This window comes from Camellia sinensis, unplaced genomic scaffold, assembly GCF_055761805.1.
Source record: "Camellia sinensis isolate YWXY unplaced genomic scaffold, ASM5576180v1 Unanchor215, whole genome shotgun sequence".
NCBI lineage: Eukaryota > Viridiplantae > Streptophyta > Magnoliopsida > Ericales > Theaceae > Camellia > Camellia sinensis.
The window spans coordinates 19,795-33,111 of record NW_028129095.1 but is presented as its reverse complement, the minus strand read 5'-3'; the positions used below and the strand labels follow the sequence as shown (position 1 = coordinate 33,111).

Here is a 13,317-nt window from a genome sequence, read left to right as displayed (position 1 = left end):
AGCTTAGGCTACATATAATAATAGGAATGCCATCATAAGGGCGAATAATCCAGTGGCTTCTGAGAAAGCAAAACCTAATATAGCATATGAGAATAATTGACCTCTAAGAGAAGGGTTTCTTGCTACACCTAATATTAGTGCACCAAACACTACACCAATTCCTATTCCAGCACCAGTTAATCCTGTTGTAGCCATACCAGTTCCAATAATTTTTGCTGCTTGTATCATTTCGTTATAGTAACGAAAAAAGTGATCTCTTTTTTCTTAGGTAATTATAGGAATAAAATGGACCAAACGGATTTAGGTTAATTAAATAATTTGTAATTGTTTTTAACACTATTCAATAATATTTTAATGTTTTTAGTATACTCCTATATAAGATTCGAACTTATACTAAGATATTAGAAGTATCTCGCTCTACCATTAAGCTAATAAGAACTACTTTAATGTCATTAAAGTATATAGTAATTGATGCTTTTTGTTTATTAGGAAGAAAAGGACTTGAACCTTTGACAGCCTCAGCTATTGAATTTACAGTTCAACCCGTCATACCCACAAACGGAACCTTCCTTTTTTTATGTATCATTAATCATAGCATAAAGCTAATTTGTTTAAATCATTTTTACCAAAAGATATTAGGAATCAAACCTAAATTCTTTTTCATATGTATATGAAAAATATTTTATCTATTAAAACATATCTTTTCAAATCTTTATAGATTTTTAATTCAAATGTTATTGTTTGAATACTTATTGTTGTTTATGTTAATTTGTCCCGTGCAATTTCCACTACACGAACCGTATTTCGACTTAACACCAATCAAAGTCACGCATACGAAGATCAGTTATTAAGATGTAAAAAATTCTTTTTTAATGCAAAATAATAGTGACCAAACTTATTGCACATACTTCTTTCAGCGCCTGACGAGTGGTTAGTACCCATCTGAGATAAAATTCACCGTGACGTGGTGATTCACGATTACTAGTAATTCCCTATTCATGCAGTCGAGTTACAGACTACAATTCTTAGTATAGCCTATTTTAAGGATTAGCTAATTATTCGCATTTTCGCTTCCCTTTGTCTAGGCATATGTGGCACGTCTATAGCCCACAGTATTAAGGCCATGATGACTTGTCTTAGTCCCTATTATTTACATCTGTTAAGATAAAAACTGCTTTATATGAAAATAAAGCAAGGGTTTACGTTAATTGTAGGTGTCAACCTAAATCTCACGACATTAACTGAAGACAGCCGTGCAACACTTGTAATAATTAAATATTATCCAAACTGTGGTAAGGTTTTTCGAGGATTATCGAATTAAATAACATACTTCACTACTGGTTTCAGACACGGTCTAATGATTTCAGTTCCGGCGTTGCCGCATTACTCTTGAGGTGGAATGCTTACACTTTCGTTTATAGATCAACATTTAGCTAACCTATGGCACTCATCATTTTCTGCTAAGACTACTAGGGTATCTAATCCTGTTTGCTACCAAAGCCTTCGTCCCTCAACGTCAGTTTTTACTTAGAGGATCGCTTTCGCCGTTACCAGTCCTAATAGTATCAAAGAATTTTATCTCTCCTCCATTAGTTCTATATTTACCCTCTCACATAAAACTCTAGTCGTTTTTGTACCATATAGGCATAAAACACTGTCTAGGTACCCTTTAAACCTAATAAAGATGACTATAACTAGTCTTTCACGTCTTACCGCGACTGCTGGCACGTGTGTTAGTCAAGACATATAGGTAAAAAATAGTCAATATCTGTATTCTACCTAGAATTATACACGGATAAACCGCTTATTTTACCAAATATATCTTTAGGATATATTTGTCATTCCTCCAAGTTGCTGGTTCAGCCGTTAGGCTATTGACCAATATTCCTCACTGCTGTACTGTACGCATTGGGGTTTTTCCAGACCCAATGTGGTCGATCAACCTCTCAGTTTCGACTACGGGCTTTATGCTAGTTAAGCAATTACCTTAACTACTACTTTCCCGAGATAAAAAGCATCTTAAAGCGATCATTCTCTTTTGTTATTATAAGGAATTTTTATTCCTTACTTTAAGGTAGCTCAATTATCATTTACTCACCTGTACACCACTGTAATACAAAAAAATGATACCGTTCGATTAGCATGTGTCAAGCACTTGAACAGCATTCAATCAGAGCCATCATCAAACTCAAAAATAAAAACTAATTGTAATCATTATTGCATAATAAAATTATTATGCAATTAAGGCCAGAATGAGTCGAACATTCATCTCAGCTGTCATGAGCAGCTTGCTTTACCAATTAAGCTATAACCTTTTATTTTATAACAAATATAAAAATAACATGATGCGGGTAAAGGAGTCGAACCTATATGGATTGGACATGAGCCAATAATGTTACCGTTACATCAACCCACATTTATTTATAAAAACATTTGTCTAATTTATGTATTTAAATTATTTTATGTACCATTAGACTTATTATCATCACTCTTTAGAGGGTAAGGACTGTTTTAACTGTAAGAGCTCGAGTCATACCGGGCATGATCCGGTATAATCTTCTCGACAAGAAGACATTTTACCAATTAAATCAATGACTCTTGTAATACATACTGAGGTAGTAATGGAAATAAAAAACAGCCCAATTGGGGATCGAACCCAAGAATGTGACAGTGAAAAATGTCATGTCTTAACCTCTTGACTATTGGGCCTATTTTATTAATAATCTTTACAATTTAAGCATAGCTAGTGTAAGTATCGCACTTACTTCTACCGATTACAAAACGGCTACATTACTTTTATGCTAACCAGGCTCAATATTATACTAGCGACATATATGCATATAATATATCCAGTCCATATATCTACACATATATATTTGTACAAATAGGTACTATAATAGCTATAAATATGTTTTTAAGTTTATAAACGAATTAGTATTTTATGTCTAAAAACATCAAAGCCTTTAAAACTAAAACCTATTACTTCGATTGATAACTATCAATCGAAAGATCGCCACGACATTACCACGCGGGCTATGCCTACTCATGGTAATGGATAGGTCGGATATAACAAGCCTACATTCACACATAGAAATAACCTGGGTGCCTACATATCGGCTCTTCACCTAGAGGCTACTTATTTGCTTAAGACTGTCCATGCTAATCAATTTAAATAAGTAGTATGAGGCATACAAGAAGGATCCTCCTGCCAGTGGGAGGATAAAATATTTCTAGAACTTTGACTTGAATATTACCCACTCATTTATAAATAAGTGATCTGTGGTAGTAATTTACTACCAGTTTATTAAAAGTATCTTAAGGTAAGCTTCTTGCCTATATGCATTCAGCGTTTATCTTTAATCAACGTAGCTTTCCTGCCGTGCATATGCTATTAGGTTCACTTAAGTAAAGCGACCTGCCTTAACATTTATTTCAAATATTACTTTTACTCATAACGTCAATATTGACAACACAAAACAACAGGTAAACCATAGGTTAACATACCCAACTCCTTTCGTACGAAGGGCTATCCTTATTTTACTATTGTTCCCTCTAGAAGATAGAAACCATACTGTCTCACGACGTATTTAACCCAGCTCGTGTAGCTCTTTAATCGACGAACAGCCGTACCCTTCATGACTTTTGCATTCATGTGGATGAGCTAAGCCGACATCGAGGTGCCAAACTGCGCACCCAATTTGAACTCTCTGGCGCAATTAGCCTGTTCAATATTGTTATCATAAAAGTTTTTATCTTTTATTTCCACCTTTCGCAAAGTGGTTCAGACTATTTATTCATCATAAAACTATATAAATATTTGTTCCTTGTTAACGTAAAAATAAATGAGACTCCGCTCTTGCTATTGTACCGAGATGCTAACAGGTAATAAATTTCAAACAAGCAAGTGTTATCAAATATAAAGATTAGTATTAGATAGAATTAATTATACATATATAAATAGCTTACTGATAATTATTAGTAAACTAATAGCTACTTATTCAGCTTTTTACACCAAAAGACCCTATACGTCTCTTAGATTAGTAAGTGTATATTGAGTATTAACCTTTGAATTGTTTCTTAATGTTATGGTGGGCATTGTCTTCAATAGATCATGCTCTATATAGTATTGTTTACTTTTCAAATTACCTTTATACATTAATTTAAATGAGGATCTTGATGCCGTATTTCTCCTTGTTAATCTACCTGCTGCTTCTAATCTTAAACCTGAAACTCACTTAAATTTAATAGATTCTAAATATTACTACCTTTATTTTTCACAGTTAATAATTTTTCATTTTTATTTTTATTAATCACATCTAAACCAGTCTTGTGTACCATACTAGTTTTAACAGGAAATATTTTTTTTAATAAACCATCAATTTTATCATTGCTGCCTAATTTATTAGTATTTTCCAACGTTAATCTATTTAAATTTAAAGATTTAAACCTATTTAAGTCTAAAAATCTATTCAACATAAGCTTTTTTTCTCTATAAAAATATTGAAAAGGTACTTTAACTAGTTTTAACGATTTCCTTAAAAATTTAAGAAAACTCCGTTTCTTTCTCAGCTTCAAGGCAACTGCTTGCGTAAATATATCACTATTTAAATGTAAATATTTTAAGTTAACTATGTTTAAATAAGTAGTTTTATTATAAATTTTGCTTATAAATTTTTTTAAACCAAACAATAGATTAGTAAATTTCATTTTATTTATTTGCAGCTTACCATGGTTAAAAAATAATTTGGCTTCCTTTTTAAAAAACACAGAAATTACTTTTCTAGATTTATTATACATAAACACCTTGTATAAGAAATTTATATCTTTATTTTTTAATAAACCAGTAACTAAGTAATTGTCATTGATGAATTTCCATAAATAATTGTTCAATAAGCCTAGGTCTTTAACACGACAATTTTTATGTCTTGTCTCTAAGACTTTTTTTCAACAGTTTTACATTAATATTATCTTTATAAATGATATTTAATTTACTAGCTCGTTTATCTAATCAGAACAATCAGTTAGGTACCTTGTTTAAAGTATCATTTATAAACGTCCTTCTTTCATGAATTAAAGGATTATAAATTTTTATATTAAACATACACAATAAATTAGATAAGAATAAAAACATTAAGAATTGATTTATATAAATCAATTTTTAGATAGATTAGTAACTTATATCTTAGAAAGTCTAATTCATTATTAAATTTAATCCCATAGTACGGTATAGGCCTTTTCATTTTATTTTTAAACATAATGTTTCGTTTAAATTTAACATTTTCGAGCTTGGTTTTTTTACTCATACGATTTAATAATCATGTGTTATACATAGAGGGTTTTCTTTTATAGAAAAAAAGTTTTCTTACATAAAATTGTTTCTCCCTATTAAATATATAAACGGTAATAGCAGCTTTATCACTACTATGTTTAATTTCTGGTTTACTTATGAAAAGTTTTTTTGTAGAAAATCTTACTATTTTACTACGCATACGCTTCGATCTAGCTGCTTCTTTAATTCCAGTTACGTTGAGAAACCTTTTATATATTTATCTGTTATGTTATATTTAGTTGGTAGCAATTTCATATAATGTTTGTTATAAAAATATCCACTATCTTTTCACTCGTTTACTGCAGGAGGATAGTGTTTAGTCCTACCCACTATTTTACCTTTTAAAGGTTTTTCATGTAGTGTTCTTTAAAGCAAGATAACCTATTAGAATATACAGCTTTAGAGTTATTTACTATGAAATATTTATTATGTTTAATAAAGCTTATCATTACTGTTAATTAATTTTTTTCTAAGTAAAATTATTTAATATAAAATTTTATTTACTTATGCTATATTTATAAAAGTCTAGTTCATTAAGTAATACTTAATAATTATAAACAATAAGGCAAATAATTAATTTATATAGTTTTTAAATGTTGGGTTTTATTAAAAGGATTATTGTCAGCATAACTCACCTTCTAGTCTTTGAACGTTTTCACCAATGAAAAAACATACTTTTGGTGAACTCCGCTTCAAATATGCAGCTATTACACAATAGCTGCATTTCTTGAAATTTGCCCAATTATATAGCCAATATTAGTAAATATTAAATATCTTAATATTGGAGGACTTTATCTAAATCCCCTAGCGTAGCTTTTTCAAAAATCCAAGACCTTTCCTTTCTGCGTCTTGTGATCATATGCCCCGCTACGCGACTGATAGACTGTGTGTCAAACAGTAAAGCAAGATTGTGCCATTAAACCTTATAAATAAACTTAAATATCAATCTATGATTTAAAATCATAAAAAAATTAAACAAAACAATTGTTTTTTATATCTATTTCCCATATAGTCAAAATCTTACTTTCTTAAATAATAACTCTAACTCAAAAGAAATGTAGGTGGATTAAATAAATTATTTAAAATAATACAAATTAAAATATTAATAGTTAATAATATTTTTATTAATTATTAGGTTACAACAATTGTTGTAATTTTACAAGATTAACTTTGGACATTCCCAGGTACTTTTTATGGGATCTGTGCCCCGCATAAACTGTCTACTAATCACTGTCTTTTTTATAGAAAAAAAATTAGCTGTGTAACATTAATCTATATATAAGCTAAAATTAGCTTGTAACTAATGAAATATATAGATATAAATACATATATAACGAACTAAGTAAAGGTGTTTCAATTCTATCTAACCAATTACCTTATTCACTCAAACTAGTTGCATTATATCCAAAAATTAGAAACAGTAAAGCTGCATAGGGTCTTCTCGTCTATCTAGAGGTAAGCTGTATCTGCACAGCTATTACAATTTCGATGAAACACCATTTATTGAGACAGCTGTTGTATCGTGAAATCTTTCATGCAGGACCGCATTTAACGGCCAAGGTATTTAGCTACCTTAGGACCCTCATCGGTAAGGCCGCCATTGATCGGGGGTTCCTTCAAAGCCTAACTTATTTTAGTCAATTAAGCAATCCGTTAACCAGCCGACATAGGGCAGACATCACACTCAATACTTTGACTTTACGTCTTATGCAAAGTGCTTTGTTTTAATAAACAGTCGTACACACTATTCTATGCCTCCTCTTCTCTATCTGATATCACTCAGAAGGAATGGCTCTGCTTATCCTAAGTTACGCGAGTTAATTTGCCGAGTTCCTTAATAAATGTTATTCTAGCCTTCGTATACTATACTAGTGATCCTTTGTTACAATTAGCTAAAATCGAAATCGTTAGATTAACTACATCTTATTCTTTTTCCTGAACCTTTAATACTTTAATTTAAACCGTAATCCTTAGCTTAGTGCGGTTTAAACATAAAGGTCGTTTAGACATAAAGAGTTTTCTCATCATTTACTTCTTTGGAAACAAACTTAGAGGTTGTCACTTATCATCACATTAGGCCGTTCTGTAAACAACGTATAGGTTATATACGTTGTTTATTGAACCTTTACTCTACTCATATCAGCATTATCTATTGGGTAATATTCTTTTATGTAATTTTACCTCTGTTTTACGCACTTATAGCTCAAGCTATAAGTGGTTATTTCACCCATTGTTCCGCTACCCCATACAAATAAAGTTATAACTTTATTTGTATGAACAAGGTGTCGGTATATTATTTAGATCCGTTATATTTTCGGCGCTATTAACTGTATATATGACCAGTGCTCTATTACGAGGTCTTTAAAAAATGGCTGCCTCTAAGCCCATTTCCTGGTTGTCTATGATAATAACATCCTTTATTTCACTTAATAATAATTTTGGAACCTTATTACCTCTTGTTCAGGGCTGTTTCCCTTTAGACATACAACCTTATCGTACTATGTCCGATTATTCAAAATTAATCATTGCCTTTCCGATTGTAACTTCTCACCGATAAAATCTTCCAATCCCCCGATGTGTACAAAACAAATAATTTGTTTTAGTCAGAGAGGCAAGTATGTACCTGCTATGATATTATTTGTATTACCTACTTAAATAGGTTTCGCGGAAAACCAGCTATCCTAGTCAGTTTGTCTTTCACCAACTTACCACAACTCATCGGATAACTCTACGACGTTATACCGTTCGGACTTTTATAATCCTGGTCATGGTAAGGTCACTAGGCTTCGGGTCTAATACCAGATACTTAATCATTAGATTATAATTGGTTTATCTTAGCATATTAATACACTCGCATCTAATATTAACTTGCTGACCCATTATGCAAAAGGTACGCTCTTATCTTTTATTAAACTAGAGCTGCTTATAAAACTACTCTTTTATTAATACTATCTTTTTTAGGCTATTGGATATCGATTATATACATTTATTTAGTTTAGAGGAAGGTTCCCCTTTATTCAAATATATTAAAAATATATTCTAGTTGTAAACATCTCTACTTTCATTCACACTAATAATAGAATCTCGTTTGATTTCTTTTTCCGAAGTTACTAAGATATTTCAATTCACTTCGCAGGGATTCCCACACTTCAGGAGGGGTTACTTTGCTCTATTCGTATACAAACAATTTGTTCATTGCCAAGTGAAAATGGGAGATCGAATAGAAAATATTGACAACCGATATATAAGGCCAAAAACAAAGTACAAGTATATAATCCATGTTACAGAATAGTTTCTTTAAATACTTGACATCAATAAATTGATGCAAAAACACATTTTATATTACTAATAATTTACTAGATTAAACGCAATAAATTATTATGAGATTATTATCGGATTATTATGATTTGAACATAACAACTCCTCATCCCAAATGAGGCGCCTAACCAACCTGGCTCTAATCCGTAACAACTAATAATCAATAATAATATTCAGAGAATATCCGATTCGAACGGATGTAATTTTAGATTAAATAAGTTTCAAGCTTACCGCTTTAAACCACTCAGCCAATTCTCTTTAATAACTGCTCTTAATATTAATTAATTAACTATTCAAATTAAAGATATAATAAAAAATAGAAGTCTAAGAAATATTTTTTTGATTCTTCCAAGAATCGAACTTGAATAACATCCTTATCAAGAACGCACTTTACCTATTAAGTTAAAGAACCTAACTTAAATAACCTAAATTGATTCCTAGTCCCCAAAAAGACTAATCCTGCAGGGACAAGTATAAAAATATACTCGGAAAAGAGGCGAGTCGAACGCCCAGGTGTAAAACACAGTATTTAGCAAATACCTTACCTTACCAATGGAAACTTTTCCTGTAATGGCTAATAAAAAAAGATTCTCCTTTTGGTTTTATTAGCCAGTCCTCACTATCTCACTGCCCCACTGCCGTCGGAACGGGAGGCAACAGGTGATAATAATAGAAGGAACTAGCCCACTCGGATTGCATTGTATGTAATATCTAATTGTGTTAAGACCTATGGGGTTCGAACCCATATTATAATGATTAAAAGTCACACATTTTACCAATTAAATCAAGGTCTCTTTTTATACTAATGACAATTAATCTTAAAGAATAAGGGAGTTGAACCCATAACCTACCGTGTGTAAAACGGTTGCTCTACCAGTTAAGCTAATTCTTTTTTAATAACTTTAAAGGTCATTATGTTAGTTAAATCACCACTAACTTATGATATACAGATAGTCAGATTTGAACTGACACACAACGTTTGGAAGACGTATGGTCTACCATTAACCTATATCTGTTTATTTATTAAAATGTTCTAACAAATAGGGCTATTATATATTAAACATGAAACAGAGTAATGTAATCCTTGTAATATTGGAGAAGGATATATTCCAAATCCTACTGTGAATATTACTAATACAAGCAATATAGAAAATTCACGTTTGTTTAAATCGGGAATATTTACTTTGAAAAATTTTGAAAATTTTCCTGCAAAGGCTATTCTATTATACATAAATATAGTATAAGCTGCACTCAATACAATTGATGTGCTACTTAGTATACCTAATATAGGTAACCTTTCAAATATACCATATAAAGACATAAATTCTCCTACAAAATTTAAAGTAAGAGGTACTCCACAATTACCTAGTGATAATATGAAGAACAGAATAGAAAATACGGGCATTACCTGAGCAATCCCTCTATAGTAAGTAATTAATCTCGTATGAGATCTATCGTATAAAACTCCCCCTGCACATATAAATAAACCTGAAGAAACAAAACCGTGAGCTAACCCTAAGGTTATACCTCCTTCTATTCCTTGTATAGAGTTACTAAATACTCCTAATAAATACACTGAAGCATGACATACAGATGAATAGGCAATAAGTTCTTTTACATCTATTGTTCTTAAAGTACTAATACTTGCATAAAGTATAGTAATTACCCCTATTAAATATACTATATATGTATAATCTAAAGAAGCTTTTGGTAATAGCGGTAAAATTAACCTTAATATACCATATAAACTTAATTTTAAAACTATCATTTATTTAGATCAATCTAAATAAATGCTTTATCAATCTAAATAAATGTTCTATCAAATGATAAGAAACCGAGAAATTTATTTATCTTAATAAAATATTCCATCACTCACATAACGGTTTGGACTTTATATTAACAATATATTGGCTATTAAAAAGTATAAATTATCTAAAAGGTAATTTTGTAGGGGTTGTTGTACCAGTTGCCACTTCAGAAGGACTAGTACTAGGCGGTTTAATTCCCAAACCAGGTCCAAAAGTCGTAGATTTTGCTATTGAACTCGAAGCTTCTACTGAAGGAGAACCAGACAATTCGCTAGATGAAGACCCTTTAACCAATAACTCAGATATAGTCCCTGAACTTTGATTTTGAAAAACAGGCTTTAATTTTTCAATTACAATTTCAGACCATGAGAAATCGGTCTTGGCTGCAAGCGTAGCAATTATTCCTTTTAGCTCCGCTTTAAGATTATCAGGTATTTCTGTATTTAAATTTTGATCTCCGGCACGGTTGGTCAGAATTCTGATCTTATTTCCCGCTTCTAAAAGCCTAAATACAAGGTTACCTTTATAATCACCACCACCTTCGTAATGAAAAAGCATCTGGTCCAACATCTCATAATTCATTTTCATCATAAAAAACTTACATTTAAAATTTTCACGTAAACTTTCTACGTATTGAGGGTCTATCTTTTGTGACCCATGTTTTTCTATTACATGGTTAAGCTCAATAAGTTTGTTTAAACTTCCTAGAGCCTGTCTAGAGATCACATCAAAGCTAGAAAAATTCTCATGGATAGCATCAAGTAGAGACTCATAGGTGGAACGAACTTCCTGTAAATTGAACTGTCTTGAATCTATGGTTAGTGCTTTTTTACCAAATTCAAACACAAAACCTATTGTTACTGTAGTGGCAAATATGACCATTAGGATTAACCCATACATTAAATTAACATCTATGCTTACAGAGTAAGGATAGATAAGAACAATTTCTAAGTCGAATAATAGAAATAATAAACCAAATGTAAAGAAAGAAACTACAAATTGTATTCTATTTTGTAAGAATGAATGGTAACCACATTCGAATGGTGTCTTTTTCTCCTTATATGGAGCATGTATAGCGAAAATAAAATTTAAAGAAACTAACAAAACAGCTACTATTAAGACAAAATATATAAAAAAATTCTGAGTATAACTTAAATGGCTCATTTAGCAATTAAATATTATAATAGATAATATTGTTGTCATATTTAATCATTCTTGAGGCGCAATCATGAAAAGTAGTATTATTAGAGTAAGCACAGATATTATACCTGTTAAGTTACCACTTAGATGTAAACTATGATTTGAAGATTCATTTTTCATAGTTACATAGTTTAATGTAGGGTTAGATTTTTGATCACTAGGGTCAAAGAATATTTGTCTAACTAACACTAAATAATAAACAGCACTTACTACACTAGTAAGTATTGCTACTAAAGCCATGAATATGTATCCATTATCCAATGCAGAAGTTAAAACCATCTGTTTAGCAAAGAATCCTATTAAAGGAGGAACCCCTACAAAAGAAAACAAAGTTATTGCTAAACTCATAGATAATATAGGATTTATATAGAAGAAACCTTTTATATCTGTTATCAATTGAACAGGAGAGTTATTTCTTTCTGCTAGAGCAGAAGCATCACTATTTACATCTTTATTCGAGTATTGGTATAGGTAATATCCCATTGCAATTAATAGTATAAACGCATTTAAATTAGATAAACTATATTGCATTAAATAAAAAATGAAAGATTGTATAGATTCTATACTGTTTATAGTTAAAGCCAGTAATATAAACCCTAGGTGTGATATAGTACTATAAGCATATAATCTTTTGATTCTGGACTGAGTTAGACCTAACACTGATCCTATTATTAAAGATAACAAGCTACTTATTAAGAAAGCAAAAGTTCAAGAACCATTTCCTGAGGCATCTAACCCATGAGATTCATTAGATATAACAAATACATTACTAGTATAATGTGCTAATTCCAACAATAATACTAAAATAGATATTTTTGCAAATACCGCTACGAATGTAGTCACTACTGTAGGTATAGCGTCGTATACGTCAGGACTTCAGAAGTGGAAGGGGGCTGCACTTATTTTAAACAAAAATCCTATAGCCAATATTGTTAAAGAGAAATTTATATAATCTATGTTATATAATGATAATATTATTTGGGGTGTTCATCAATTACTATCTACACTGGAGATATGATTAATTGTATATAGACCATCAAAAGATGTATTACCTGAAAAGCTAAAGAATAGACCTGATCCCAACAAAATAAAACAACTACTTAATCCACCTAGCAAGAAGTATGTAAGTCCTCCACTTACAGCTCTTTCTGAATCTCTGTATATAGCACATAATATATATAAAGCATAACTCTGTAGTTCTATACATAAAAATATACTGATTAAGTCAGAAGATGACATTAGAAATGCACCTCCTATTACTACAAATAAAATAATTAGAGGGTATTCTATTATTTTATATTGTTGAGAAGTTCTATTAATTTTTAAAAAGTTAAAATATTGTAAATTAACAAATAATCTTTTAATGTTAGAAGTAATATTATTCATTATAGCCTTTATAGGGTAAAAGCTATTAAGTTGAATAATCATAAGAGTTATAATAAAGCCAAAAATTTGAAATACGTGAGAAATTACAGAGCTGTGATATAAACCTCCATATAGCCCTAGACCTATGTCATGAAATTTTAAATAGAAACTGTTTAAAGAAAACAAAATACAGGAAATTAATATAAACATAGAAATTCTTGAATATAATATAGATTTGTCTCGTCTAGTAGTGACGGCATTTGAAAATAATAAACCTAAAATAGATATGGATAACAT

At 30.6% G+C, this 13,317-nt stretch overlaps 1 non-coding gene and 1 pseudogene across 1 annotated transcript; both read right to left on the bottom strand.

The window, feature by feature from the left end:
* Nucleotides 1-765: 765 nt before the first annotated feature.
* On the bottom strand, nt 766-2,193 carry LOC145815592 (18S ribosomal RNA). Its single transcript, XR_014358415.1, has one exon. It is a non-coding gene; the product is annotated as an 18S ribosomal RNA (ribosomal RNA).
* Nucleotides 2,194-11,619: 9,426 nt separating this feature from the next.
* Nucleotides 11,620-13,317, bottom strand: LOC145815589 (NADH-ubiquinone oxidoreductase chain 2-like; annotated as a pseudogene).